A 5,035-nucleotide genomic window follows, 5' to 3' on the forward strand; every position below is an offset into this window, starting at 1 on the left:
GCCTGGAGGTTTGGCCCCCATCTGCCCACAGGTTGTGGCAGCAGGGCAGCCTCCGAGAAAGGAGCCACGGCTGGGCTGGGATGGTCCGGGCTGCAGACGCTGCAGACAAGACCTCCTTTCGAGGCAAGTCCGCGAAGTGCCAGGCTCCAAGGCCTCGGTGAGCCCTCTGCTGGCAGAGTCCAGCACTACAGCCCTTCTGCGCCTCTGCGCAAACACCCCAGAAATCAGCCGGGAGCACCTACCTATCCTACCAGAGCCGTGACCCACCTGGACTCGAGCCCCTCCTTGGTAAGTTTTAGCTGCATGACCCTGGGCAAGCTGACCTCTCAGAGCCCTAACTGTGAAGTAGGGATAATGGTGCTTACCTCTCAGGGTCGGTGTGAGGATTACACAGGAGACCATATGGAAAGCACCCAGCACAGGGCGGGTGTTTTTTTAATGGCGGCTGTTATTTCTAAAGCCGACCTTGCACGTTGGCTGTGAAAGAGACGGGGTCTGAGAAGGCTCCTCACAAAGGTAAAATGATAACCAGCGTTGGTACAAGGCGGCTAGTGCGTTAATAATACTTCCGAGGTGGTGGGCCCTCTGGGGGCTGTCAGGAGCCGTCCTCTGTTTTGGTATGGACACGGGCCTGCTTTCCTTTTCTTTCTGCTGTCCCTGGGGGTCGAAGCTGTGGGGGGTGTGGGGGGAGCATAGCTCCAGCAGGGCAGGTACAACTGCCTCTCCCCTCCTGGGGAGAGTTTGAAGACCAGCCTCCCAGCTGTTAGGGAAGGGCAGCTGTCTGTTGCTAATCATTTGGATTTGGCTTTTAACAGACCGTCCAGCTCTGTTGTGAAAGAAAAGTGAAGGAGCTTTTTTTTTTTGTGGAGGGCCCAGAGGTGTAGAGTGGGACCCCAGGAAAGAACTCGGGGAGGAGGAGGAGCAAAGGCAGTGCTGGGTTTAAGGACAGATCTGGGGCCCCTCTGAGAGTCAGGAAGAGGTGGGTGGTGAGTGGATGGTAGGAAGGACCAGTGAGGACATGGCCAGCGCCATCACCAGCTAGTGGCCACGGCTGAGCCGGTCCTACAGCCTGTGCCCAAGACCCTGTCATTGGAGCACCCAGCCTGCACCCAGGATGGGATGTTTGCTCTGTCTCCATCCGTTTCCTGGACCCCCAGAACCCTAAAGCAAGCCCCTGGACATGGAGGCAGGTGTGGAGGGGGTTCCCACACTTGCACTTGGGAGGAGGGCTGAGGGGAGCACAGGGAGCCCCCTTGCATACAGGTCTCCTGGAGGGTCCTGTTCAAGGACTGAGTCCCCTGGGAGGAAGGGGTCATGTCTTCATCGGAACTGCTCAGCAAGGCAGCCCCAAACCAGGGAGGTCCTGAAACATGTGGGGAGACCGCTAGATGCGGCTGCGAGCGTGGGGAGGGGAAGAAGGAAGAAGACATGGATGGAAGGGGAGAGAGGGAAGGAAGGTGTTTATGGTAATTCTTGGAGGGTGGGGGCGAGGCCAAGCCAACCTGCTGCTCCTTGACAGTTTACCTGGCTGTCTGGGTGGGCAGATGGGGCCCCGCCTCTGCGTGCCTCTGCGTTATGGAGGGAAGAGACTGGCGGATGGCGGGAGACGCTGCAGATGGAAGAAAGGAGGAAGCACGGGACCACTGGCCTGCATATTAATATGATTTAGGAGAGTCACAGGTCACCTGCTCACGACCGGGAGCCACCCTGGAGTGCAGGTCTGCAGCTATTGCTAGACAAAACTGAGTGATGAGATGAAATGGCGCCACTCCTGACCATGAAGTCATGAAGGCCACGGCCGTCGTAAATCTCCGTGTCTGCCATCCCCCTGCCATCCCCTATGGAAGCACAGTCCAGCCGGTGCCAGCTGCCCTGGGGAGGCCCTCATCCGCCCTGGCAGAGCCTCTGAGGACGGGGCAGGCCTCCGCGCCGTGGACGATGAGGGGCCTGAAAGCCACCCTGGACCTTCACTGAGTTTCCTGGGCGACCCAGTTCGTCCCCACCTGGGTCGTGTCTGACCACTTGGGGCAGGTATGTTGACCTTCCTGAATCATGACGTCCGTACCTTAGAATGTGAGCAACAAAACTCCCCGGCCAGGTTGTTTGTGAGGATAAAACAGAATAGTAAGCACAGAGCGCACCCTGGCGCAAATACACCTTATGTCCTCTTCTTGCAGAGCCAGTCCTGTCCGCTCTTCCTCTGGTGTCTGACCCCTGCTGTCTCCTTGGCTAATGCCTGCCCATCCTCAAGGGCCTCCTCCCCAGGGGGGCTTCCTCACGCACCCAGACACGGCTGGTCTCCTGTTTCCTGCTGTGACCGCATGTAGGTCCCTTTGGCATGGTGGCTTCAAGACTGAGAGGCAAAGTGTCTCTGAAGGGCGGAAACAACTGTGATTGCTTTGGGTTTGAGGAACCGGGCAAGGGAGATGGGGGTTAAAGAAGGCCGTGGTAGGGGGCAATCTCACACTGAGAGATTTGGAATTAGGGGAGGTGGGATTATTGGAGTTGGGGATACAGCTCTTCGCCCAGGCCTGCAGATAGGAAGACCCTGCCTGGTCTGCTGCAGATACTAGGCCTGCAATTCTACCCCTGGCCACCAGGTGTCAGTGGTGTCCTTGGGGCAGCTGTATTGAGAGAAGGAGCCCAGGAAACAGCGTGGCTTTTTAAAAAAAAATCAGGTCTCACCCACTGCCATATAAAGTTAGAGTGGCAGTTCTTGCTTCTCCGGCCCTGCCACGCCTTGTGAAGATGTTCGTCGGTGTCCCACTGCCCCGAGAATCTGCGTCAGGACCGTGCACAGCTCTGGCGCTGGCTGCTTCTGCAGCGCTTTCTCCTGCCGTCCGGAAGGCCAGTTGCGAGGCAAATTAGTGGGAGGGACACTCCTTAAATTGGCCCTAATTTTTTTAAAAAGTCCCATCATTCACAGGCCTTGCTACTTTAAAACTAGGACTGTGATAACTACGACATACTTCAAGGTGATGTGTGTTGACATAGTAGCCGAGAAGCTCTGAGCTAGAAACTCTGAGAAGACTGTCCTCTGGGGACAAGCAAACGTGTTTCCAGCCGGGAGGGGGGCGGGGCTGTCAATGTCCGCTCTTCCCAGCTTTCTTTTCAGAGCGGCAGCAGAGCGCAGTGGTTAGAGGCACGGCCCCAGATCCAGGCTGCTCGGGACCAGCGCCCGTCTCTACCACTCACCAGCTCTGAGAACTTGGGCGAGACTTGCCCTGTCTTTGCCTCAGTTTCCTCATCTGTGAAGTGGGAATCACAGCAGTCCTACCTCCGAGGACTGTCGGGAGCATTAAATGAGTTAACACAGCATCTGGTGCTGAACTGGTAGCTACCGCGTGGTGAGGGCTGCCCGAGCATTCTCTGGCTTGTCAGTTTTAGAAAAGGCCCCGACCCACCCACCTTAGTGTTCACTTGCATCGGGTGCTAGGGTGAGAGGTGTTTGGTTTTGTTTAGATCAGACATGGAGAGGTGGGTGGGAAGGGACTGGTCAAAACAGACCTCTCATCCACACAGAGAGGGCTGGCCTTGTGGGTGGGCGACCTGTGCAGGGACACAGGGCCTCGCCTTGGAAGGCCCTGGCACTTAGTTGAAGAGGCCGCTGCCTGCTGTTGCCGTCTTGATATTCTTGACAACGTACGAAGAAGGACCCTGCGTTTTCATTTTGCACTGGGCCCACAAACAATGTAGCAGTTCCCGTTACCAGATGCCTCCGGAGGCAGAAGGCCCCCTGCCTTCCTCCTCGCCTGATCACGCCAGTTCCCTTCTCCCGCCACGGGCCGGCCCTCCGCCCAGGAAATTTGCCCCGGACTGAATCTTTGCCCCCTCCAGCATTTTAATGGAAGACTTCAGCTTATAGCAACGTGGAAAGAATTGTAGGCACTGTGCACCTGCCACCCAGAACATTTCCTACCAAGAAATGCTTTTCTACCAAGAATATTCCCTGCATTTGCTTCACTGCAGGTCCGTGGGCAAGCTTTTGCCGCCTTGTCTTGTGTTCACCTTGGACTCTGTGCTCAGCTCCTGGACTCTCATCTCTTGCTGACCGCTCTAACGCGTCCAGCCCTCCTGTCTGGACCGAGAAAGGTCCCCCAGGCTTTGGGGTCAGACGGAGGCCTGCAGGAAGGGGCATGGTGGGTGAGGTGGGGGAGGCTACCGGGGAAACGCTGGGGACAAAGTGCCAGTGGTTCTGTGGCATGGAGGTCAGGACAGGTTAGGGTGCATTCTAGAAAAACCAGGGCGATGTCATCCTGGAGTTTGTGGACTGAGATTCCTCCTCACAACCATAGTGTTATAAGTTCGCCAAGTGGTTTCTTAACATGGTCTTCCAGCCCTGGCCAGCGTGGCTTGGTTGGTTGGGTGTCGTCCCTCAAGGCTAAAGGTCTCTGGTTCGATTCCACACGTGCCTGGGTTGCAGCCACGTCTCCTCCCCCCGCCCCCCCGGACGTGCAAGAGGCAGCCAACTGATGCTCCTCTCACATGTCGATGTTTCTCTCCCTCTCTTTCTCCTTGCCTTCCCCTCTCTCTAAAAACAAGTAAAATAAAATCTTTTTTTGAAAGACGGTCTTCCAAGCATTCTTTACAATTGGGGTCCAGTGGGCAGACCCCAGCAGCCCTGTGAGGGGGATGGAGGGAGATTCTTCTCTCCACTTTGCAGCTGGGAAACCGAGCCTCGGAGGTGCCCTCACCTCCCCGGCCGGCCGAGGTCCCTGGGCCCCAAGGGGCAGAGCCAGGAGCCACACAGCCAGCTCCTTGGACCCCCACGGACAGTCCTCTTTCTTTTGATCCCAGCGGGGCGGGGGAGGGCAATCGTGTCACATTCCCCTGGGTAATTTGAGGGGGAAAACCCAAAGGAGGAAAAAAGAGGGCGTCTGGGCTGTGATTTAGCCCCCGGGAATGTGGCTGGGCCCGGAGCGATCACATTTCAAAGGGTTAGAACCCCTTTCTCTGCCTTCCCAGCCCGGAGCGCGGAGCATCTCCCTGCCCCTCCCCGCGTCCCCGCCCCCTCCCGAGTGCCGCCGCCGGCGGC

The 5,035-nt window shown here is 57.3% G+C and overlaps 1 long non-coding RNA gene across 1 annotated transcript; it reads left to right on the plus strand.

Moving 5' to 3' along the window:
* Positions 1-211: 211 nt before the first annotated feature.
* LOC123817481 lies at positions 212-4,432 on the plus strand. Its single transcript, XR_006785431.1, has 3 exons — positions 212-288; positions 1,545-2,031; positions 2,178-4,432. It is a non-coding gene; the product is annotated as an uncharacterized LOC123817481 (long non-coding RNA).
* The last annotated feature ends 603 nt before the right edge of the window (positions 4,433-5,035 follow it).

Source organism: Phyllostomus hastatus, unplaced genomic scaffold (genome assembly GCF_019186645.2).
Source record: "Phyllostomus hastatus isolate PE091 unplaced genomic scaffold, TTU_PhHast_1.1 phas_contig_210, whole genome shotgun sequence".
NCBI lineage: Eukaryota > Metazoa > Chordata > Mammalia > Chiroptera > Phyllostomidae > Phyllostomus > Phyllostomus hastatus.